Raw genomic sequence first — 25783 nt, 5'->3', positions numbered from 1 at the left:
ACAATATTGCTGTGAACATGGGTGTACAAATAATTCAATGCAAGTTTTAAGAATTGGTGAGTCGTATGTGTCCAGGAAAATTAAGTAGGTGACCTCTATCTCGCTGGTGCCAGGAAATCACTTATTTCATAGAATCAGAAAATAGTAGAGCAGGAAACATTATAAAGTCATCATTGATGTTTATTTTCATAGAGGAGGAAATAGACACACAGTGACTTAACTAGATGGTTTCTAAAACCTCTTCAGTTCCTCGGTTCGGGGAGGAGTGGTACCCCTCTCTCTCCCAGGCAAAAATATCTACCCAACTTGTCATGCCACATACCTCAAATTCCCAACACCAGAGATTTATTTACTCAGATGAAGGCACTGGTACTTTTACCAGGAATCTCCTAGTAAAATTAAAATAGCTCTGAGGGAAAGTCGTTATTGACCTACAACCCTTATCTTGAAAGACTGGTTTTCCACAGGACAATAAGCTCAGAGTGGGATTCTTAAGGAATAGACCCTGTACAGGAGATGGCAGTGGGGAGGGCAAGGGGCAGTATCATGAGGAATTTTAAGCATAGATGCTCTACAAGGAGAAAATCATCTCTTGAGGAGCTCTGGGCACCCAGGGATAGTCAATACCAGTGTTGAGAGTCCGAAGATCCAGAAAACTGAAGTTAGAAAAGTTGTAAAGACCAACTCAGGCAACATATGATTTTTCTCTCTGGCTAGCTTGTCACTGTGTATTGTGCTTCATGCCAAAGTATAGGTCTTCTATAAATGACTTGAGGACATGACTCAGTTCTGGATGTTAATGAAACATTTTGCTAGGTTTTCTCGACCATATAAGGAAAGAGTCTTTTTTTTTTTCCTTTTAGCAAGAATGGAAAATGCCCACATGTATCACCAACTGAGGAAGTCATTTTGCATCAACAGGGTTCAATCTCTCCGGCTGTCTGATGGGTTTCCTGATGGAGTTGAGGTAGCTCTGTCAGTAAAGGTAGCATTTGAAGACCCGGAGAATGCCATTGTAACACAGCTCACTAGCACAAGCACCTGAACATTCCACAGGTTCAAAAGTGTTTTCTATAAACACAGTAACCATACTGGCCCCATAACAACAAGATTGATTCTTAAGGAGAGTGTTATTTCTATCTCCACTTCCAACATTGTGATGTGGTTCCACTATGTCTGGGGAAGAACAATGAGGTTTGAAAAGAGAATTATGGGCCCAAGGAAAGCATACACTTACAAAGGTTTATTTGGCAATAAATACAAATGATGTATACAGCCTTTTGCAATCCTAAAAATCAGGTCAATGACACCAGAAAGCCTTTCACTTATTAAGCTAACAACAGCAACTAATTGAGCAATGAGACATGAAACTTACTGTTATATCTGCAGAGAAGTCAAGAAGATATGGAAGCAGAATTAAAACAGAGCCAGGTATTAGTAATTAGGGAAGTTTATACACACGAGTTATACAGTTTATGAAGCTGGGAATCCATCATGCTGTGGTGAAAATCCAGAAGACAGTATTTATGGGGTCCTGCTATTGCGATGTGTATCCAGTATCTGATATGTAAAGTCCACATGAACAAAGTAAGTTCGCACCAAATTAACCTAAACAATAAAAATAAAACACTAGCATTAATCCAATTCCCATTGTGGTGATGTTTGGTTTGCTTCACCGACAAGTTAATGGAGTCAACATCTGTTTTATCCCCTCACGTTCCCCAGGAGGCCAAGCTCGTGTGATATATTAAAATCTTTCCCAGAGGTCTTCTTATCCTCAGCCTCACGCAGCCTAAGGAAGCACACCAGACAGTTTTCAGCTAACCCCTCACTGACAGCCCAGTGTATGGTCCCCGGTGTAAACCCCATGATGGTGTTGATAGTCACCAAGAACCAGCTTAGGGCTGTCCAAGATGCTAATAAAGGTTGCCCCATTCAGCACTTGTAGGCTGGGTTGTGTTTTTCCATTAAAAAAAAAAAAATGATGTATACAAAACGCATTCTATTAGTACATTGTTGTTATAAAATACTATAGAGAAAAAGCATAGAATAAGTCCTTTTATCAGTTTGGTATATAGCGTTTTTTCCAAACGTGTACACATGTCCTATTCACTGCTTACCATCCAGCATGTTTTGTGTAACAAATAGGGCTCGGATCCTCGGTCTCCGGTAGTCTCCCTGTAGGATTTTAGCAGAAATGTGAGAGGGGGGTTGGCCCCTGCAGTGCCCCATTCCGCACCTGTTCTTTCGATCTGGCTCCTCTCACTTGGAGAAGTGACATAAAAGCAAAGGAACTGCCTATCTCTACAAAATGCTGTGCCAGGAAACAAGGGCTCTGGTCAGACCAGACACCATGCTGGCGACCAGAACTTGAAATAAAGGTAGTGAACGGGAGCAAGCACCGCGTCTAGGGAGACACGTAGACGAAGCCGGAGGAAGGTGCCAAGGGTTCAGAACCAAACGGAGAGATGGAGCCCAAACGTGTGACCAGGGGTACGGTATATGGGCTGTTCTGCCAGGTTTAAAGAGTCCAGGATGGGGCAGACCAGCGAGCCAGCCCCTGGAAGCTGGGGAAGGGGGCCGTCGAGTGGTAAAGCAGGCAAATGAGGAAAGAAGACAGGTGGTGAGAGACAATCTCCGGGAGCTGCCCCGGTGGGCTCAGGGTCCCAGCTGACACACAGCATGGGAAAGGTGATACAGTTACAGAAATGGGGAGGTGGGGCCCGGAGGCGGGTTTGGAGGGATGCACGAGATGAACACACTGGATGGGGAAGATCACAGTAAATTTTTCCTTCTTGTTCCTTTTCCCTCTTCTCTCCCTGATTTTATTTACTATAGTGAGTCCATGAAGGAAAGGGGTGTCTAAATGAGAACATAAGTCACTTGTACCTCCTTAAATAGCCTTCTTCCTTCAACCCTTTCCTTGGGTTCACTTCTTCTATCCCTGACCAAGATCCGTGCTCCCTAACGGAAACCCACTGTCTTCATCACCCCTACAGCACTTTTTAGGGAACCCACAGAGGATTTCAGGTTCAGGGAAACAGCCGGCCCCATCTTCCCTGCCTAACCTACAGACTCTCGGCACGGTTGTGGTCAGAACGGGAGAGGCTCTGAAGCCAACCCAAGCACTCCACCGGTGACCCACTCGGGAAAGGCAAATTGAAGGCTACTGGGAGAAGTAGCTAGCAATGCTCAGAGTGGTGAAATCTGTCCAAGATATCCTGGTAACAGCTGAGCCACAGGAAGAGGAAAGATGGGGGAAAGCTACATACAAGAAACAGAAATAGGAAGTCCCAGGCCACCTTCATGGAGAGCCTTACAAAAATGGCACAGCTTTCAGATTCTGTGTCTCCCTCTCTCTCTGCCCCTCCCCTGTTCATGCGCTTTCTCTCTCTGTCTCAAAAATAAATAAACGTTAAAAAAAAAAAAAATTAAAAAAAAAAAAAAGGGGGTCGCCTGGGTGGCTCAGCCAGTTAAGTGTCCGACTTCAGCTCAGGTCATGATCTCACAATCCGTGAGTTCAAGCCCCGCGTCGGGCTCTGTGCTGACAGCTCAGAGCCTGGAGCCCGTTTCAGATTCTGTGTCTCCCTCTCTCTCTGCCCCTCCCCTGTTCATGCTCTCTCTCTGTCTCAAAAATAAATAAACGTTAAAAAAAAAAATTTTTTTTTTAAATGGCACAGCTTGTATCTCAGGAAGAAAAGAAATAGAGACCTTAGCTGTATCAGAAGCTGCATGAAAAGATTTGGAAACACTGGATCTCCTTTTTGGCACAAGAGCAATTATGAAATGTAGATTAAATTAGGATCTTGAGTGGCATGATGCAGGCTGTGCTCTGGAAGAATCTTCCACAGGTATCCCTAGAGGTCAACCAGGTGACCCATCTGAGGAGCCTGGCTAATTTACTGGCAAAAGGCAGGGAGGACATCCATCTCAGCCAAGACCTAGGACAACAACAGTCAGAAGCAAAGATAAAGTTGAAGACACCTGTCCAGGAAAAAGCAGGCTCTGCCAAGGGTGGGAATTAAGTCCTCTGAGAAGCTTTGTCTCAACCCATCTGTCCAAAAACCACTAATACCAGTTTCTCGAAAACAAGGAAGTAAACACAAAGGAGGGGAGGGAAGGATGTTGGAAGTGCTTTGCAATGTAAAAATAATAATCTTAATAAAGGTACTTGTGCTGCCTACACTTTCGGAAACACACTGAGGGGTCAACCGAGGACGGGTCTTCAGGGGATCCGAAGCTGGTCTCCTCAAGTTCTGGGACACCCTGTCCCTTCCGGGCACTTCCGCCAAGTGCCATGGCGGAGGGCCTTCTCAGCTCGAAGGTGTTTGTCTCCGGGCAGTTGTTTGCGCATACACAATACTAGATCAATAATAACCCTATCTTATTTCATTATTGTTGTCTCTCAAGTCCCCAGTGCACCACAGATTTGTTTTTTTCCCCTTGCTTTTGTCACAGTGAGATCCGCAACCTGAATCCCAGCTTCCCAAGGCAATGCCTGTGGCACTAATTTTGAACAAGGAAGTGTAACTTGGAATCCAATTTTTTGTGAGGCCTTGGAGGTAAGCATTGGTGAGGGGTGAGGCAGGACAAGGGAGAGAGAAGTTCAGAAAGGAGCCTGTGAGGACGGGGCAATGAGGAAAGCAAAAGGACATTTATTTAATCAGACTTACTTTTCTTAATTTCCTGTTTCCATAGGCCCTGCTTAATGATTCCCCCTTAGGGATAAAAACCAACTATCTCCCACCCCACGTTATTTAATGAATTTTACCATCTCGATCTTAACGCACTTATAAAAACACAATGGGGTTAATGACTAAGGGTACTTTTCTAAATTTTTAAATTTTTTTAAGCTTATTTTTATTTATTTTGAGAGACAGAGACAGCGAGAGAGCAAGAGGGGGCGGGGCAGAGAGAGAGGGAGAAAGAACCCAAGCAGGCTCCTTGCTGTCCGCACAGAGCCAGACGTGGGACTCAAAATCACAAACCATGAGCTCACAACCTCAGCCAAAATCAAGAGTCGACGCTTAACCTACTGAGCCACCCAGGGTGCTTTTTAAATTATTATTATTATTTTTAAGAACAGCAATCTAGAAAACTAAATCTTAGTGATATTTATTCTTAAACAATGTTTAACACTTAAATTGAATTTTTTTATTTTTTATTTTTATGTATTTGGGGCGGGGGAGAGCACAAGTGGGGGAGGATGGGGAGAGGGGGCCGGGGCAGGGAACAGAGGATCTGAAGTGGACTCTGCACTGACAGGCTGACAGCAGCAGCGAACTTGAAACCACAAACTGTAAGATCATGACCTGAGCCAAAGTCGAACACTCAACTGACTGAGCCACCCAGGTGCCCCTGAATCGAAGTTTTTTCAAGTTTTCATGATTACTTCACCAAAATCAGATTGAGTGAAAACTGCTTTTGTTTCCAGTAGGTTGCAGTCAGTGATGGTTAAGCAACCGTATTGTTACATTTTGCACCACACAGTTTCACCAAAAAGCAGATGGATAAACATCAAGTAGGCCAGTGTCTGGATGTTATTAGCCTCTCCCCTACAGGACAAGCCTCCAGGGCAATCCGTATCTCCTGGCCTATACCACCAGGGACACTCCAGCTACCTGGTTCTCCCAGGAAGATTCACTGGTATTTGTCTGGAATGGATACACTTGGAAATGACATTCCCCAGGGGGGCAGGGGGCAGGCGGGGCCTCCTGCTTCAGCGAGAACTGCATGTTTTCCCCAGAGTCACAGGGAGAAGGGACTCCTCTCAGAGTCACTCTCACTCCCCCCTGCCTCCTTCACTCAACATCCAACAAACACTGGTTGCAGGTCTGTTCTGGGCAAGGAGCTCTTCCGCAAACTGGGAATGCCACGATGAGAGGTAAGGTGGTCAGTGGCACCTGGGTGGCTCAGTCGGTTAAGCGTTCAACTTCAGCTCAGGTCATGATCTCGTGGTCCGTGAGTTCAAGCCCCGCCTTGGGCTCTGTGCTGACTGCTCAGAGCCTGGAGCCTGTTTCAGATTCTGTGTCTCCCTCTCTCTCTGAACCTCCCCCGTTCATGCTCTGTTTCTCACTGTCTCAAAAATAAATAAACGTTAAAAAAATTTTTTTTTTAAAAGAGAGGTAAGGTGGTCAGGCAGGAAGGCAGTTACAACCCAATATAGAAGGTACTGGACCCAAGAGAAGCTAAGACTCCATGTGAGCACATCAGAGTGGAACCTAAACCAGGCTGGGTAGAGCAGGAGTCAGGGAAGTCTGCCTGGAGGAGGTGACTGTAGTGTTTCCCTCCATTCAACTGATATTAAGCACTTATCATGGGCTCCCACTGCTCTGACCACTGGCTTAGAGCAGTGGACCAACGTGCAAAGTCCTCTCACTAGAAACTCACATTCCAGGAGGAGGAACCACTAATGGGCAGAGGACTGTGACAGAGTGACCACGTGACCAGGGAAGCTTGAGGAAGCAATGTTTAAGCTGAGACCATAATGATAAGATGTGGGGGGAGGGTTTTTCAAGCAGAGGAAATGGCCTGGTATGCTATTGGAGTAAGGGAGCAAGACCAGTGTGGCTAGAATTTAGTGGGTGAGACACGGCGTGAAAGAACTGAGGTGGGAGAGATAAGCAAGGACCAGATGACACATGCTTTCTAGATTATGGTTCTGAGTTTGCATTTTATTGTATGTGTCATGGGAAACCATTAAAAGGTTTTAAGCCAGAAAATGATATAAGCATCCCGGCTTCTTGGTCAGGCGAGAGAGGAGAGAAGCCTTGAAAGAAACAGCACACGCCAAAGGGCCTTGGAGAGGTGGCCCCCTGTGTGGCCAGGCGCAGAGCCCCAGGCAGCATGGAGGGAAGCGAGGCTGGAGACGCAGGCCAGCCTGGACTGCCATGGCTCTCACATGCCCCTGGAGGCCGTCCAGCAGGACTGACGTAATCCAGACTTACTATCATCACTCATGGGCTTTTGGATTGGTAAGTGGTGTTCAAGTCCTGGATTCCCCCAGAGAGCAAGGACTCAGCCTGTGGAATTAATTCTATCTTCTAAGACCCAAAATGGGGGCACGTAGGTGGCTCAGTCGGTTAAGCATCCGACCTCAGCTCAGGTCATGATCTCATGGTTTGTGAGTTCGAGCCCCGCGTCAGGCTCTCTGCTGACAGCCCAGAGCCTGCATCCAATTCTTTGTCCCTCTCTCCCTCTGCCCCTCCCCTGCTCAAGCTCTCTCTCTCAAAAATAAATATTAAAAAAAATTTTTTTAAAGACCCAAAATGCACACTGTCTTTCCGAGTTACTAAAATGTACTAGTAATCATCATATTCTTACACATGAAACAAGAGTTTTCTCATCTCCAGATTTCACAGGTACAACAGAGGAGCAACAATGTGTGACCAATGCCATTAGTATTGTTATTATTGCTGCTATCTACTTCCTATGGTGGCATTTCACACAGACCCCTCACTTTCTTCTTCAAACTCTAGACTACCCTGATTTTCCTGCTTCTTCCTTGGCTGCTCCTTTTCAGATTGTTGTCTTTCAGATTGTTTCTTCTTTCTCGCATCCCTGCATTTTCCCAAAGCACTGGCCATCCCCTCCCTAGCAGCCCCTATCACGTCTCTGTGAAGAAGTCCCAAACCCTCCTGGGTGGTTCTGTCCCTCCGCCCCGTGTCCAGCCTGCTGCTCCATTTGATGTCACACTGGCATCCTGGATTCAATGGATCCAACTGGTCACCATCTTCCCCAAACCCTGTCTTCTTCTGAAATTCTCCTAGGTGGCACAGCCCCTGTTCACCCTAACTAGTGTCCTCAGTCATTCTCAGCTCTTCCCTCTCCCTAGTTCTCTCTATTGACCAAGTAAGCCCCTTCTGTGTTATTTCCTCAGTGTCTTTGGAATATACCCCCTTCTTTCCTCTTCCATCACCGCCTTCCTCATTACAGCAATTATTCACCTATGCCAGTGCAAGGTTTCTCCCTTCCTGTCTCCAATAGTTCTTTATTATCTTATGTGCTCCCTCAAGTCCCAGGCACCATCTCTAAACTGGCTTTATGCTGCTCAGAGTAAAAAGAGACCACTAGATTTGCATTTCCATCAACTTCCCATCCCCAAATACAACCAGCAGAGATGCAACTGCGGAATACAAGAAACAGCAGCAAGCAAAACAGTGGTTTTTACTGTTGTAAATCTTATGGCACAATCTGAGTACATACTGTCCAACATGGTGGACAATAGCTACCTGAAGCTATTGAGCACTTCGCTTATTACTATTCTATTTTTTAATGTTTGTTTATTTATTTACTTATTGAGAGAGAGAGGGAGAGCACACGTAGGGGAGGCACAGAGAGAGAGGGAGGGAGAATCCCAAGCAGGCTCCACGCTGTCAGAGCAGAGACCGATGCGGGGCTCGAACCCATGAACCTCAAAATCATGAACTGAGCCAAAATCAAGAGTTGGATGTTTAACTGACTGAGCCACCCAGGAGCCCCCAGCTTATTACTATTCTAAATTGAGATGTGATGTAAATGTAGAATATACCCTTAAAAGTCTTCATACAAATAAAAAAAGAATGTAAATAATTTTTGTATAGAGTACACATAAGAAATGGTACTATTCTGGATATTTGGGGTTAAATAATATGTATTGTTAAATAAAACCTACTATTAAAATAAATTTCATTTGTTTCTTCTTGATGTTTTTAATGTGGCTAAGAGAAAATTTCAAATCACATATGCATTATATAGCATTGTATTTCGATTGGACAGTGCTGTTCTACCTAATTGGGGATAGTGTCACGGTGAAACTTAACTGGTAAGAAATTGGAGAGAAATAGTTCCTAAGAAAACAAAGGAATGCCACAATGAAAAGAAAAATAGCCCAATGGAAAAATGGGCCCAGTATCTGAACATACATTTCTCCAAAGAAGATAGACAAATGGTCAATGCTAAACATCATATTCATTAGGGAAATGTAAATCAAAGTCACAATAACATCCCACTTCATTCCCAGTAGGACTGCCATAATTTTTTCTTAAATGGGAAATTACAAGTGTTGGGGAAGAGGTAAAGAAATGGGCCCCCTTGCACATGGGGGGGTAGGAATTTACAATGGTGCATCCACTGTGGAAAACAGTTTTGTGGATCCTCAAAATGTGAGGCATGGAGCTCCTACATGACCCAGCCATTCCGCTCCCAGGGAAATGAAAACATATTCATACAAAAAGCTGTATAAGAATGTTCACAGCAGCATGATTCATAATAGCCAAGAAGTAGAAAGAACCAAATATCCATCAATTGACAAATGGGTAAACACAGTGGAATGTTATTTGGCAATTAAAAAAAGAAAAATGAAGTACTGAAATGTGCTAGAACATGGATGAATGAACCTTGAAAACATTAAGCTAAGGTAAAAGAGACCAGCCACAAAAGACCACATAATTACAATACCTTTTATATGAAATGTGCAGAATGGGCAAATCAGGAAACAGAAAGGAGATTGGTGGTTGCCTAGAGCTGGAGGGGGCTGGGGGAAAATGGGGAGTGATAGCAAAGGAACGCAAGGGCTTCTTTTGGGGATGATGAAAATGTTCTAAAATCAATTGTGGTAGAGGTTGCACAAGAAACAAATTACAGTTGTTTCTGGGAAGGGAACTTGACAGCTGGGCACAAGGGTGTTCCTGTACATGTATTTTTTTTTTTTTACTACATATCCTCTGTGTGTACTAAATTTTGTGTCACATATATAATAACCTTTTCACAAATACATAAAATAGGATTTTATGAAAAATTATGTTAAGAATGACAAGAATCATAACTATTGGTTCAATAAAAGTTCAAAATGTGTTAAAAAACTCATTTAAATGTTTATACCAATACATATGCAAATCTAGATGAAAAGAATAATTTTTAGGAAATTATAAATGTCAAAATTGACTCCAAAAAAGGTAGAAAACCAGGCCAGGGTAATGGCCAGATAAGAAATTGTTACAATAGGGGCACCTGGGTGGCTTAGTCAGTTAAGCATCCAGCTTTGGCTCAGGTCATGATCTCATGGTTCATGACTTCAAGCTCGGCATCAGGCTCTGTACTGATAGCTTGGAGTCTGGAACCTGCTTCGGATTCTGTGTCTCCCTCTCTCTCTGCCCCTCCCCTACTCATGCTCTGTCTCTTTCTCTTTCTCTCAAAAAAATGAATAAACATTAAAAAAAATTTTTTTTAATTGATAACAATAGCCAAAAATATATTTTTTCCCCTCTGCCCTCAAAAAAGAGCAACAAATTCAGATTGGTTTATAATTGACTTTTTCCAGTCCCTTAAAGAAAGATAATTCTTATGTATAAATTCTTTCCAGTCATAGGAAAATACCCAAGGCTCCCCACTCATTTAACAGGGATAAGTATCAGCGAGTAAGAAATGTGTAAGGATAACAAAATGGAAGGAGGGTTGGGAGAGAACAGAGGCTGCACATTAGGGGTTTTGTTTGACCCACATTATTGGCTCTACCTATGAATTGGTTAATTGGTTGCCAACATTTAAAACCTGGAACATTTTTTCATAAAAATCAGATTGAAATAAAGCATACGCAATAGAGGAGTGCCTGGGCAGCTCAGTCAGTTGAGTGCCCAACTCTTAATTTTGGTTCAGGTCATGATCTCATGGATCATGGGATCAAGCCCCACATTGGGCTCTTCTCTGACAGCACAAAGTCGGCTTGGGATTCTCTCTCCCCCTTTCTCTGCCCCTCCCCCACCCATACTCTGTCTCTCTCTCAAAATAAATTCATAAACATTAAAAAAAAAACATGCAACAGTTGTAATACAGGATTAATAGAATAGTTATATGTTTAATTCCTATAAATCACTCGTGATCACTTAACATTTATCAAGCACTTAGCACATACCAGGACCTTGTCATACTTTCTGTTTTTCACAGAAGAAACACACAAACTTAATAGAGTAGAAAGCAAGAGATATGAGTAGCCAAATATAGATAGATAGATGGACAGATTGATAGATATCCAAAAGACGCACCTTCTGACAGAAATGGGTACCATTTTTACCCATCAGGTTGACAAAACATAAAAAAAAAACCAAACATAACAATCAGTGAGAACATAGGAAAATAGATACTTTTATTCTCCACTGGGGGAATGTGAAATTGGTGCGAACTTTTTGGAAACAACTTGAAAATAATTGTTAAAAATTTAAATGGGCACACCTTCAAACTCCAGGCAATATGTTTCTCTATCGCTGTCCTATGGAAATACTGAAAAATATATTAAAATAGTCATGATATTGGTTTTCTTTTTTTTTAAGTTTTTTTTTTTTTTTGAGAAAGAGAGCAAGCATGAAGGGGGAAATGGCAGAGAGAGAGGGAGACAGAGAATCCCCAGCATCTCCATGCTAAGCGCTAAGCCAGATGTGGGGCTCAAACCCACAAACTGTGAGATCATAACCTCAGCTGAAGTCAGACGCTTAACAGAATGAGCCACCCAGGCGCCCCATGGTATTGATTTTCTATTGAGCATAACAAGTTAGCACAAACTAAACAAGTTAAATCAACACAAAATTGTTATCTCACAGTTTGAAGGGCAGGAGTCAGGTACGTTTTCATTGGGTTCTCAGCCTAAGGTCTCACTTGATTGAAGTCAAGATGTCGCCCCGTGTGTTTTCATCTGGAAGTTCAACTCAGGAAAGATCTGCTTCCAAGGCTCCCTCAGGGTGTTAGCAGAACTCACTTCCTTGCCTGTATGAGGGAGGTCCTGTTTTCTCACTAGCTGTCAGAGGTGACCCATTCTCAACCACTAGAGGTCATTCCCAGGTCCTGGGGGTTCATGTAACCTTGCCATGTGGCAAGGATGCCATGTGCCTTGGATGCCATGTGCCTTGGATACTTCAGCCCCCTCACATTTCAAATCTCTCCCTTCAGAGATCCCCTTGGAAGGGATCCTCGGTTAAAACAGTCCCACCCAGATTATTCCAAGTCCATTAACTCAGTCACAGGAGTTATAGCCCATCCTTTCCATGGTTCTTGCCCACACTGTAGGGGAGGGGATTACACAGGGTAGTGCAACAGGAGTGGGAATCTTGGGACCATCTCAGAATTCCACCTGCCACACCCATGTTCAAGGATGTTCCTGCCAGTATTTTGTGAACATGAAAACTTAGAAATAATTTAGAAATAAACTCTGAATCATTATATAGCCTATCCACCTATACTACAAAATATTGGGCTGGCTGCATTGTTAAGTTGAATGAGATAGATCAGTGTGACATAAGTTTAAAAAAAAAAAGGCAAGTTACAGAACAACACATACAATAGGATCCCATTATGTATAAATAAATAAATACCGATTTCCTGTCTCGCACTTGTTCTCTGTAATCCTCTATTCTGCTGCCAGAGAGGCCTTTTCAAAATTCAAACCTGATCCTGTCACCAGCCCTGCACCCACCCTGCCCCCTGGCTTAAAACCCAACCTTGGATTCCCATCATTCTTAGGATAAAGCCTAAACAAATCCTTATCCTGGCCGTCCTGCCTCTCTGCAGCTGTGCTCTGGCTCAGCTCCCTGGATGGACGGCTCTCCCTCCATCTCTCAACCCTCACCAGCATAATTCTTCTGTCCGAAATGTCCTAGTTGCCAATTTCACCTGGCTAACTCAGGCCCATTGTTCAACTCGCAATTCAAATGATACTCTCCTTGCCTCACTCCTCCTCCACCCCGCCCCCAGATCAGTCAGGTGCCCTGTTAACCAGCTTTCTGCATGCTCTCTCATTCTTCACACAGTTTCTAAATATTCATTTATCATTGTGCTTATTTCATCGATATGTGTCTCCCCCAATAGACACTAAACTCCACAAAGGCAGGACATAATCTGGTTTTGCTTATCACTGCACCACCTCCCCCCACCCCCTGTCGTGCCTGGTACACTGCCTGGCACAACGTAGCAGCCCAACCAATCTGTGCTTCAAGAAACAACAAATGAATTCCCTTCTCTGTCCTCCAGATTCCCCTTCTGGAAGCTTCACTTTTCTCTCTGATGGACATCCCTTCATCTGTGTTTTTCTGTCTCCTAGCACTCAGCATCCTGTACCGGACGTTTGCTCACCGACCAAGCTTCCCTACCAGACTGTGAGCTCCTCACCATGGCAACCAGCCTAGCACCCAGCCCAGAGAAGAGCTCAGTAACCTGACAATGGGTGAATGAAGGGATGACAGTCTGCCTCTCCCCTATCTCCACTATTCCTCTTCTAGGAGTACCCTGTTTGGAGGTGGCCTGGGCTGATGAGACTCAAGGCAGCAGGCTGGCACTCTTCCTGCAGACAGGGCTCTGGGAAAGGCAGACTCGCTGTGGTGGCTAGAAGGGAGGGAGTCCCTTTCAGGAGGAAGAAGATGTGACAACAGACGATGGGAAGTGTAGTCAGCATGGAGGAGGCCCAATGCAAAGGGCGGGGCACCTTACCAGGCAGGAGGGGCCCTAAGAGTGGACTCTGTTCTGAGTAAGAGATCAGAGAGGGACCCCCACAGGGCCTATCCCAGGACAGGACCCTGCGCGGCCACCCAGCCAGACACTGGCCATTTCGCAATCCCCCAGCTCCACCTCGGCAAACACAGTAGTGTCCTCTGCTCCTAAAATGGTACTCCACATACCCAAACGGGTGACCTTGAGGAAAGAGTTCTGGGGCCCAGTCCAACCAGGAGTCTTGTTTTCCCAAGACACCCAGAAGGAGGAGGAGCCTGAGCCAGCTGGACAGAAGACCAAGGTCAATGCCCACACAGCTGAGTATCCTGTCCCAAGGGCTAGGCTGCAATCCTGAGAGCTGGAAGCAAGAAAAGTGTAGAGCAAGAAATCAGTGTCAGCAAGCAGCTCCAGAGGAAGCCTGTGAACACATTGATAGTGCTGGGCTTCCCCTGTTACATGGCACCTGATACTCAGAGCGGGGCTACTTAAGGACCTTCTGCCATGTGCCTTGTTGGGCAGCCATCCTTCTATTAAGCCTTCTTGATCCCGGCTAGAAACATCTCCTTCCTGTCTCCTACCACCAGGTTGAATCATATGAAACGGCCGACAGTCCATGGTGTTTGTCCTACAGAAACGGCAATCTCATATGGTTCATCTAACAGACCAAGGGCTTTGGATGGCAGAGGCTCTATTGGTTTCATTTGTTTCTCTGCAAGTCTTGCCATGTAGTCGATGAAATGAATATGAACAAAAGAAGTTGGTTTTTTGAACTTGATTTTTTTTGCTATATAATTACTTCACTGGTAGTTCCTTAGAGAGTTATTCTAAAGCCCTTAAATAAAAATCGGTATGTGTATAACCCTTTATTGTGTACACTGGGGCACACCTGCAGTTGGGTATAATAAACACAAAGAGAAAGGGAACTGAGATCAGCTAAGAATCTGTTGGTGCCATTCGCCGTACTTTCATTCACCCACTGATTCACAAGGACAATCTTGAAGAAGACATTGTTCGCTCCATTTCACAAATTGGGGAACATGCCATACAAACCAACTTAAATATAAAAGATAAGGCATTCCATTAAAATAGGGACCCAAGTCTCCCAGATGTCAAGAAATATGTTGAGGGGCACCTGGATGGCTCAGTAGGTTGAGCATATGACTCTTGATTTTGGCTCAGGTCATGATCCCATGGTTGTGGGATCGAGACCCACGTCCGGCTCTGCATTGAGGGTGGAGCCTGCTTGTTGGGATTCTCTCTCCCTCTCTGTTCCTCTGCCCCTACATCTCTTCTTTCTCTCAAATAAAAGAAAGAAAGAAAGAAATCTATCAAATATCACATAGTATAAATGATGGCACTAATTCTGGTCTATATGGTTCTAAGGCAGAATCTTTCAACATCAACACTGAAGGAAATTTTTTTATGTTTATTTATTTTTGAGAGAGAGAGAGAGAGTAGGGGAGGGGCAGAGAGAGAGAGAGAGGGAGACACAGAATCCTAAGCAGGCTCCAGGCTCTGAGCTGTTAGCATAGAACCCGACAAGGGGCTCGAACTCACAAACTACAAGATCATGACCTGAGCTGAAGTTGGACGCTTAACCAACTGAGCCACTCAGGCACCCCTGAAGGAAATTTTCTTATAAAATATTTTGTTCATACCTAGTGAATTAACACACCCTGAAAAACATCAGTTCTTCTGGGGGAGGGGGGAGGAACAAACACACAAACACAACGCTTACAAAAAGGAATTACTGAAAAGTAACAAAATGTTTCCTTAAAGATTCTGGAGCATTTGTAAATGCTTTTGTAAAAATACTCCATTCTTTGGTAAAATGTGCATGACTCATGCGTACCTGTGTCAAGGTATCATTGCTCTTTATCTGTCCTGTGTGCTCCATATTGATGAGTTTCCACAAAGGTTTTGTTTCTGAGGAGTCCACATTTCTGCACCTATTAATGTTGAAAAAGATCCCCTTCCTATGCCCTGCATACAGCAAACAGCCCTCTTGTGCTTGGTATCACCCATCTGTGAAGGACAAGAAATAGAACCCTGACCCTGAATTCTGAGCCCCAGAGGCTAGTGTTTTCTGAGCAGGTTCCCCCGCTGCCTCTCAGCTCTGCATTCTCTTCTTCCTTGGCTGTCTATGTCTGAAAAATGGAGAGCCACGGCGGCGATGTAGGGCAGGAAGTAAATGGAAAATGAACAAGTGTAGGGCAGACAGGTCAAGAAATGAACATCTTAAGGGTGTGCAATGAGCACACGACATACAAACCACTGAGACCTGGACCCTCCAGGTCATGAGCCCACGCGTTGGAGTTTGGGGAGGTCATCATATCCAAGTCACTTCAAACACTGAGGGAGCACCACGTGCAAGGTCCCCCAGCCCCAGTTCTAGGCACCAGATCATGCTGTTCCTCTTTTAAAATCCATTATGCTCCACGGTGCCTTCATTCAAATAGATCTGACTTCTGGAATCTAGACCCAGAATTACAAAGTGAAGGCAAAAGCTAGGCTAGCACAGCTAAAGTTATTCAAAGGAACTTTCAAAATAAGAACTCCTCTTTAATAAGCACATTGGGGTTTTGAGGACCATCAGCGTTGCCTCTACTGCCCTTATTGGATGAGAGGGATGTGCCGCATACATTGGGAGGCGTTGTGAGTGGCAAGGCTACCCTTGATTGCAAAAGAAAGGTCATTGCCAAGTGATAAAGGGGAAGGTGAGAGAGAAAGAGCCTTTCAGCAGTTTAAAAGCAGAAAACAAAGCATTGTCCCCACCCATCTTCCTCCCTCCCTAAATTTCCTCGGTAAACTAAAGGTGGAATTGGAGTTCAATAAAGCCACCCGAGTTCCTCCTTCTACTTGGTCTGTGCCACAAATAATCCATTTGTTGCCTGGGACCTTATCTGAAGTTTCTGTCTTCAGTGATCTGCATGCGGATAAGAGAATCAAAGGAAATTTTAGCTACGTGTTTAGCTACTAGGCTTAGGTAGAAAATTGGACTCCGTTCCTGCAAAATAAAAGAACTAATTTATTTTCTAAGGGAAATTGTCCCTTTGGAAGACTTAGAAAGGACAGGAGGCAAAAGCCACCAAGGCTTTGGAAGATAATGAAGGGCAAGAAAGGGCCTCAGGACAGCAAGGTCACAAACCACTCAGTGTGGTGCCCACCTCAGCCCCACAAGAAACAACACCCACAGAGAAAGTTGACCAGGGATCCCTGCACGTCATTCAATAAATGAGCATTGGGGGTCCTGGATGGCTCAGTCGGTTGAGTGTCCGACATCAGCTCAGGTCATGATCTCACAGCTCATGAGTTCAAGCCACACGTTGGGCTCTCTGCTGACAGCTTGGAGCCTGGAGCCTGCTTCGGATTCTGTGTCTCCCTCTTTTTCTGCCCCTTCCTCGCTCATGCTCTCTCTCTCTCTCTCTCTCAAGAATAAATAAAACATTTAAAAAAACTTTAATGCATAAATAAATAAATAAATATTTAAAAAATAATAAATCTCAGCATTTCAATCAGCATCTTAGGGAATTGTAATCTAGTTCTCTCCTCAAGTAAAATTATTCTTAATCGGCCTCAATTTTAAAAAGATACTGGCGGAGACAAAGTCATTAATCCAACAATGCAATGTGACAAAGAAACTTCAAAAAATTTGGAAATTGTTGGCTTATTTTGTGGATCCCTCCTCAGATGCTGAAACCCACCTAAAAACATTCCCTTTCAGGGTGACAAGGTGGCTCAGTGGGTTGAGCATCCAACTCTTGATTTTGGCTTAGGTCATGATCTCACGGTTCTTGAGATCGACCCCCACACTGTAAGTGCAGAGCCTGCTTGGGATGCTCTCTCTCCCTCCCTCTCTGCCCCTCCCCCTGCCCCCCGAAATAAATAAATAAACATTAAAAAATTCTCTTCTCCCTTCCTTCTTTATCCAAATAGTTATCCAAATAGTTAAGGAGAATATGCCCCATTCTTTCACCTTTCACTCTCCATGACTCATGCAACAAATATCCAGTCTCTGTCCCAGCCCAAGTTTTTGCCAGTGTCAGGCAAAATCTAAAAGAATCCACCTCTCTTTGTCTCCATCTCTGCCCTGGGCTTTCAGTGGTCTTAGGCCAGAAGTCTCCAATCTTCATGGAATCCCTCCACCAACACGGTCTCATTACCAAAAGCAGACAGTAAGGAACTTTCTGCAAAATATCAAGTAAATGGTACACACCACTCACACACACCTTAATCTTTAACTGTCAGAACTGCTCCTAGCAAGCTTTCTATTTCCAGGAAACAAAACACTATACTGTATGATAAAACAAATGAACTTTTGGGGTTGCCGATTTAAGATACAAAAATGAGGAAATGCAGATCCTCAACCGACACGCTAATAGGGAATCTCTTTTATTTGCCTCCCCTATATCCAATAAAATATGGGCTAGGACAGTATAATAATTGTTAATATCTACTGAGGACCTGGGGTGCCTGGGTGGCTCAGTTGGTTAACCATCCAGCTTTGGCTCAGGTCATGATCTCATGGTCCATGAGTTCAAGCACCACATCAGGCTCTGTGCTGACAGCTCAGAGCCTGGAGCCTGCTTCAGATTCTGTGTCTCCCTCTCTCTCTGTCCGTCTCCTGCTCATGCACTCTCTCTCTCTCTCTCTCTCTCTCTCTCTCTCAAAAATAATAAACATTTAAAAATTTTAAAAAATCGAACACACACTCAACACATTTAAAAAATATATATACTGAGCACTTATATATCAAACTCTATGGATTGCTTCATTTAGGCCTCATGACGATCTTGAGAGTAAGTACCATTATTACCCACATTTTACAGATGATCAACTGAAGCTTACAACATCTAGTAGGTGGCAGCACCACCCTCTGCACCCCGTCTTCCCACAGGACGTAAGCTCTAATGCCTCCCTGTTGACTGGGAGGGACAGAGCACAGGGTAGCACTCAGGAGACCAGCCTGGCCTTAAGTCCTACTTGTTACTTACCACAAGCTAGCTCTAAGTCATTGAGTAAAATGGAGGAGAATTTAAAAATGTTTGGCCACACAGCATTCTACTGATATTTTCTAGCCCTTCTATTCTGATTTTCCGGAAACCTCAAACTGGTCTTCCCTGAGCCTTTGGGATTGCTGGGGAAGGAAAGGAGGCAATCTTTGCAAAGGAGTGTTAAAAAGTAGAAGTGGTGGGAAGGATGGGCAAAACAGGTGAGGTGGGATGGAGATACAGGCTTCCAGTTATGACTGAATAGGTCATGGGATTAAAAGGTCCAGCATGGAGATCATGCAGTGATGTTGTATGGTGAAAAATGGGAGCTACATTTGGGGTAAGCATAGCATGGTATAGACGTGTTGAATCACCATGTAGTACACCTGAAACTAATGTAACATGGTGTATCAGCTGTGCTCGAATTAAAAATTTTTGCATAAAAAAAAGACTCAGGGAGAAAGGGCACCATAAAAGTGTCAAGCACAGACTTTGTGTCAAAGTGCCTGCATCAGAGTCATATGCACACTTAATAACTGTACAGGAGTGGGCAAGTTACTTTACCTCTCCACGCATTATTTTTCTCATCTGTTATGTGAGGATAATATTAGAGCTATTCTGAGAAGTAAGTGAGATCAAACATTGACATTTTAAAAATTAGCAACTGCAAAACAATAAGCATTCAATAAATGTTAGGTATTAGCTACACCAATGTTCTTCCCATTTTTTGTTATTAATATATCTTCCAACAGACTTTTCAAAACTTCCTCTTTATGAGTATTTTAACTGGCCAAAAATTTTTTACTGGTAGTTTGCCATTACATGCAGAAACAGAGAAAAAATTAAATTATCTGGATGATTAGAAATAGTAACATGAAAAAAATTGTTTTTAGTTTATTTATGTTTTTTTCTTAAAATATTTATTTATTTTTGGGAGAGAAGGAGCACAAGTGGGGGAGGAGCAGAGAGAGAGGGAGACACAGAATCTGAGTCAGGCTCCAGGCTCTGAGCTGTCAGCACAGAGCCCGACATGGGGCTTGAACTCACAAACTATGAGATCATGACCTGAGCTGAAGTCAGCTGCTTAACTGACTGAGCCATCCAGATGCCCCTATTTATTTATTGTTGAGAGAGAGAGAGAGCATGAGCTGGGGAGGGACAGAGAGAGAGCAAGAGAGAGGGAGAGAGAGAATCCCAAGCAGGCTCCACGCTGTCTGTGCAGAGCCAGATGCAGGGCTCCATCCCACAAACCATGATATCATGACCTGAGCCGAAATCAAGAGTTGAATGTCCAACTGACTGAGCCACCCAGGTGCCCCTGTATCAAAACAAATTTTAATAGGAAAAAAAGGAACAAAAGACTGTGTCAGAGGTTGGCAACCTATCAGAACATGAAGTCAGGGTTCTGACACTTCACACGGGGCCTGAGAAACGCAAGTGAGGGTGGGAGAAGGGTCATGTGGTTCCTCGACTCTGCAAGCAATGACAGCAGCAGCAACTTCCTGTGCCGTATAAACCAAAGCTATTAGGTGCACGCACTCACGCAACAGATTACACCTACGCTGTCCTCTAATGCTTATTCAGTGACCAAGGTGAACAAGGGTCTGTACTAAAGATCATATACCTCAGCTTTGTCTTCCGAGAGCTGATGATCTATGGAGATATGGGATAAATAACCATGAAAATGGCTCCAAAATACACATTAGAAAATAAAAATGAAAAAGAACTACTATGAAAATCTCAGGAGTAGTGGGAGAGAAACAGTGGAGGCGGGTAAAGCAAGGCCAGGAATTGGGATAGTCCTGAAGCCACAATGACAGGGCTCATGGGGTAGAGTGGCCCTTTGGTCTTTGTCACATGCATGCTTGAGAGATGAAGCACCAGTGTGACCTCTATTTTTATGTTTTCCACTCTCCCAGTGGAATTTTCAGCCTTCTACCCAGGGTAAGTCCTGCAGCAGTAGGAGCCCAGTAAATAGCTGGTTGGATCAATAAACGAGAAAGGCTTATATTGGTGCATTTATTCAAAATGTTTTCATTTATTCAACAAGTCCTCTGGTGGTTTTAAAATATATCCGTAAATTCCTTGATACTCTTCCCTTCAGAGAATAGAGCCTAATTCCCCTCCCATTAAGTGTGACTGTATTTAATCACTTCTAATGAATACAAGGTGGCAAACATAGCTGAAATAATGGCCCATCTGAGATTAGGACGTACAAGCCATAGCAGTTTACTTGCTCTTTCTCTTAAATCACCTCCTCTGAGGGAAATCAGCTGCCATGTCATGAGGGCACCCAAACAGGAATCTGGAGAAGTTTACATGCGGTGAGTAGCGAAGGCCTCCTGTCAACAGCCACGGGAGGGAGCCGTCTTGGAAGAAGAACCTCTACCCAGTCAAGCCTTCTGATGACTGGGTAACATCCAGACTGCAACCTCACAAGAGAACCAGCCAGCTAAACTATTTCATAATTCCTGACCCACAAAACACAATAACATAATAAATGTTTGTTGTTGGAAGCTATCACATTGTGGGGTCATTTGTTATGCAGCAATACATACCTAATACAAGACTCTACCCTCACTAGGTGCAAGGCTCTGGAGCTACAATGATGTGTAAGGTATGTCTGTCCCTGCCCTCATAGAGCTTAGCCTATTAGGCAGCACAGACAAAAAACAATTCATACAGACCGACACATGCTTTCATAGAAAGAATGAGGTCCCAATGAGCAGGAGATTCAGGGAAGCACAGAAGAGGGTCATTCAGCCCAGTCTAGGAGGTCACAGCCAAGTGATACCTAAGCTTTAGATCAAAAGATAAGCAGGAATTATCCAGGTATATGAGTCTGCTAGGGCTGCCATAACAAAGTACCAGGGACCGGGTATCTCAAACAAGGGAAATTTATTATCTCTCAGTTCTGAAGGCCATAAGTCTGAGTTCACAGTGTCAGCAGAATTGTGAGGCTATGAGGTTGTGAGGCTGCAAGGTAGGGATCTGTACCAGGCCTTTCTCCTTGGCTCATAGATGGCCACCCTCCCCTGTGTGTCTTCACATCATCTTCTCTCTATGCATCTCTGTGTCCAAATTTCCCCTTTGTATAAGGACACTGGTCATATTGGATCAGGGCTCTATCCCAATGACTTCACTTTAACTTGACTACCTCTGCAAAGGCCTGATCTCCAAATAAGCTCACACCCTGAGGTCCTGGGGGTCAGGAATTCAGCATATAAATTGGGGGGTTGGGGAACACGATTCAGCCCATAGCACTAGGTACAAGCATATAAGGACAAGGGAGAATGGTCCAAGCAGATGGATTAGCATGTCCTACAAACCGTATAGGCAAGACATAGCACATGCAGTTGGAGAATTATGAGCACGAAGTGAAGGACTGTGGCGAAAGCTGGGGCCAGATCATATAGGGTCTTACAAGCCATGTTAAAACATTTAAATTTTATCCTCAGAGCAGCAGCAACCATTGAAGAGGTTTATGTAGGGGAGTCACATCATCAGAGCTGCAGCTGGGAAAAGTCACTCTAGCTGCCTGGCTGAGAATGGATTGGCGGGAGCAAGAATTCCTGCAGGAAAGAGCAGGGAGGTGACTGCAGACAGCCAGTAAATGAAGATGGTGGACGCTAAGGTGGTAGTGACGGCATGGGAAAACATAGAAGATTCAAGTAATCGTAGACTGAGATCAACAGAACTGGTTGAAGGAAGAGCTCTTAGTGGGAGCGGGACAAGGAAGAATCAAGGGTGGTGCCAAGTCCCTCGGCTTGGGCAAATGGATGCATGGCTTGTGGCAGCCTTCACAGAGAGAGGATGCAAGGAGAGGGTTTGGGCTAAACAGGACCAGTCCAGCGTTAGACCTTTTGGGTTCAAGGTTACTGTGAGTCCCACAAACTAGCTGGGTTCCAGCCGCAGAAGACATCTCATCTGGAGGAGAGATGCTTGGGAGCCATTCACGTGAAGCCGCTCATTGAAGCCCTGACGACGAAGTGACATCTCTGAAAATGAGAGTGCCCTGGGGCAAGCGTATATATCTTTGGAGATCACAACATGGAAAGACAAAGCACTGCCCTGAGAGCTAGGAAGAGAACCAGGAAATCAAGAGAATAGATTCATTCAAAAGATGGCGGTCAGCAACAAATTATGCTGAAAGTCAAATATAAGAACTGGATGTGCCCACTGAATACAGTGACAAGGACATTGCTGATGACCTTGATAAGCACATCAACCTACATGATGCTCATGTGGAGTCTATAAAGTAATGTTAACAGCCTTAAATATATTAGAAAGATCCTTCTGGGGCATCTGGGTGGCTCAGTCAGTTGAGCATCCGACTTCAGCTCAGGTCATGATCCCACAGTTCCTGAGTTCGAAACCCAGGTCAGGCTCTGCACTCACAGCCCTGAGCCTGCTTTAGATTCTCTGTCTCCCTCTCTCTCTGCCCCTCCCCTGCTCATGTACTCATGCACACTCTGTCTCTCTCTCTCAAAAATAAACATTAAAATTTTTTTTAATTAAAAAATTAAAAAACAGAAAGATCCTTCTTTCTTTACAAATAGATAAAAGGAGAGCTCCTTAGCCACCAATATCACCCCAAAATCCTTTCCAAGCATGTGTCCCACGCAGTATTGGCAGAATGGCCCAAGTTTTTCTGCTAAGTCCAACGGAGAGTTCACCAAGACAACCCTGAGGTAGGACCATATTAAGAGGAACCTGTTAGTAAAGGTATTGACGTGCTTCAACACACAGCAAGCCCACCCAGCGTCCTCCTGGAACACAAGAAACAAATCCTTTTTCACAGAAAGGTGGGGAGAGGACTTAATGTCTAGTGCTGTCACAGGAACAGGCAGGACCCTGTCCAAAAGGGGCCCTGGCAAGCTCTTCTTTCTCTGGACAGCACAGACTCTCTGGCTAAGCTTGAAATTACTAACAACCCTGCAACCATCACTTAGCCTCTCCAGTCTCTCCTCCCTCGTTCGGAAAATAAGGATGACAATACACCTCAGCACAAAGGGCTGAGTGAGGATTGGATGAGGTTTCTTAGCACCAGTGCTTGGCACATAGTAAGAGCTCAGGAAAATATTTTTGTTATCATAAATAAACTCACACTGTGGATATGATAAATATTATTAGTGCACCCTCAGAAATCCTTCTTTGTGCACTGGAACTTAGGAGCCTGTGGGTCATTCTCACCCTCCCCATCACCACCTGCACCTCCACCACTCTGCCCTGCCCACACACTGCTGTCCAAGAACAGGAACTCAGTCTCACAATTCCTAGCACACGCCCTGCATCCCGTGTGCCTGGCACATGTCGGTAAGTAAATAATGCTTGTGGAATGAGTTAATAAATTCCAAGTGTATCTACTTAAACGTACTTACTGGAGTAGAGAAACACTGCTTCCAGGAATGGAAAAAGTCATGTACGAGGAGTCATGGAAAGGCTGGTAAGTCTGAAGAGGAAAAGATCTGGGGCTTGCACCATATTGTGGATGAAACACATAGCGATCCACTCTTCAACAAAGTTCAGATAATGAGCAAAGCAACAGAGCAACCTGACCGCACAGCAGGAAGAAAAGATAACAGCGGGGTTTTGTTGGTTTTTTACCCTTGCAGGGGGAACTCCCTTTGTAGGCAACAGAACCCAGAGAGCAGTTACAGACAAATGCATATCTTGTGGTAAATGCCAAGGGGCTGCAAATTTCTATCACATCATTAATCAGGGGGTAGAAGTGGCAAGAGTTCTGGTGAAGCAGTGCCAATTTGGGAACACCAAAAAACAAACAAACCCCCAACATAATCTAGCAAAACCCAACAAATTACATGACATTTCAGACCCAGCAGGAGACAAAACCCAGACCCCCAAAGAGGAAGTGATGTATTCACCCTGGCCAAACAATGAAGTCAACACTTTGAAAGGAGAAAAGAAAATCAAGTAAGTACAAAGGGACAGCCGAAATTCCTTAAAAGAACATGGAGGGTTGTGTTTGAAGGGGCTGCATTTAGCAGCATCTTTCTCTCTCTGTCTCTCTCTCTCTCTCTCTCTCTCAGTCAGCCCTTATTGGCAAACACTTAGGGGCTACTAGCCTCTGGAATGAGCAAGGAGAAATGAAAGTCTCCTTCCCTTTACTAACAGAAGACAAGCAAATGGCACACCCCGAGATCAACGTGGAAAGCATAGAGGGAGAGGGACATCACGAAGTGGCTAGTGGGAAGATGGCCCAACGACTCGGAATGCTAGTTATCCAGTGTAGGCCTAGTGGGAAGATGGCCCAACGACTCCGAATGCTAGTTATCCAGTGTAGGCCTAGAGTTGACAATTAAGATGTAATCTTCCGTGTAATGATGCTCCACAGTAATAGGACCTCTTAATCCCAGTTATCTCAAAGAAACATAAACATTAATTAGGCTGTTCCCAATGCCTCCAGGGGAATTCCATTTTCATCTTTCATTGAACTGAGAAACTGAGGTACAGAGAAATGAAGGAAATTGCCTGAAGGAGGGCTGTGTGAGTCAGCAGCCTGACCAGGAAGCCGGGGCTGTGACTCCTCACTTCCTGGTTTCCTCTCTAAATAGTAGAGCACATTCCCTTCAAGAGGCAGCTCTCCAGGAGAGAAGGCAAAGGAGAGTCAGGTCATTCTGGGGAGGAGCAAGATACCTGCCAGCAGGCACACAGGTCAGCAGATAATTGAAATTTCTTCCAAGATGGGGCTTTCCCCTTCCTTTACCAGCGTTTCTCAGCCTGGAGAATCAATCTATCCCCTGTCCTGACTTCCTGCTCCTTAAACAGGTGTCGTCCCCGCTCACCATTCTGAAGCAGTTGCCACACAAATTAGCAGCACTCTGTCCCTAAGAGCCCTGGAACCCACTTGTGGCCCGGTGTGTGCCAAAAGCTTCCAATGGCTGCCGCGCATTGTCAAACTCTGGCACATGCTTCGGCAAAGAATTTTGTCCTTCTGAACGGCCACCAGGAAGTTTGTTTGGCGAGCTGTCCCTCTGAAGCAAAAAAGGAAAAGAAAAGGCTGTAATTGCTTATTAGAAGCCTCCAAAGCTGAGTGAAAGTTTAACCAGCTCTAGGGAAAGTACACACACACTACTCCCACAAATTGTTTGAGGACTTTCCACTTTTCAGTGCACTGGAGCTACATTCTGGAGCAAAGGGGCAGCAGCGACCATTCTAGAAGTTATATCACAGGTGGTGTAACATTACCTTCTGCCCACTGGGATCCTGTCAGCTATGCGTGCCTGGTCTATTTTGAAAGCCATCTGGGCTTGCTACCTGGGACATGGGTAGTGTTAACAAATCAAGGTTCGGCTGACAAGAGTTTAACCTACCTCATC

The 25783-nt window shown here is 44.4% G+C and overlaps 1 long non-coding RNA gene across 1 annotated transcript; it reads right to left on the bottom strand.

Annotated features, from left to right (window-relative positions):
• Window positions 1-1228: 1228 nt before the first annotated feature.
• LOC123608071 lies at window positions 1229-23992 on the bottom strand. The gene is made up of 2 exons (XR_006717070.1): window positions 23825-23992; window positions 1229-1608 (listed from the first exon to the last, which is right to left on the bottom strand). It is a non-coding gene; the product is annotated as an uncharacterized LOC123608071 (long non-coding RNA).
• Between the last annotated feature and the right edge of the window lie 1791 nt (window positions 23993-25783).

This window comes from Leopardus geoffroyi, chromosome B2, assembly GCF_018350155.1.
Source record: "Leopardus geoffroyi isolate Oge1 chromosome B2, O.geoffroyi_Oge1_pat1.0, whole genome shotgun sequence".
Lineage (NCBI taxonomy): Eukaryota > Metazoa > Chordata > Mammalia > Carnivora > Felidae > Leopardus > Leopardus geoffroyi.
The sequence above is the reverse complement of the archived record's forward strand: the minus strand, read 5'-3'. Positions and strand labels throughout refer to the sequence as shown.